This window comes from Mesoplodon mirus (assembly GCF_964341445.2).
Source record: "Mesoplodon mirus genome assembly, chromosome: 12".
Classification (NCBI taxonomy): domain Eukaryota; kingdom Metazoa; phylum Chordata; class Mammalia; order Artiodactyla; family Ziphiidae; genus Mesoplodon; species Mesoplodon mirus.
The window spans coordinates 66332189-66332597 of record NC_138988.1 but is presented as its reverse complement, the minus strand read 5'-3'; positions in this window follow the sequence as shown (position 1 = coordinate 66332597).

Sequence of the window (409 nt, the reverse complement as noted above, 5' to 3'; positions counted from 1 at the left end):
TTATTTAAAGAGTGGAAAACAAAATGACAAAAAAGATAAAGAGAAATGCCAACAAAAATCAGCGGACTTTGGAGACAGGGCTCTCCAGGGGCGAGCCTGGCACCCTCATCTTTGCCTCAGGGCTCTCCTCAGAGACTGGGGGGGGGTTGGGGGCTGAACCTCGCCTCCCTCACACCCCACCTGCAGCACCCACTGTGAACGTTGTAATACATGGTCTCCTTTGTCTCAGGGCTCTGCCTCTCTCTGCCCAGTGTGGGGCTTGCTCATCTCTACCTACCGGGTGTTTGGCTCCGTGGCCCGCATGCCTGCTGTCTTTCACTTGGTCTGGGACTCGCAGGAATGCCTGCTACTTGGGGACCAGGCCAGTCCCTCAGGGGAGAAATGGAATGGTGAGGGGTGTGTGCAGGGC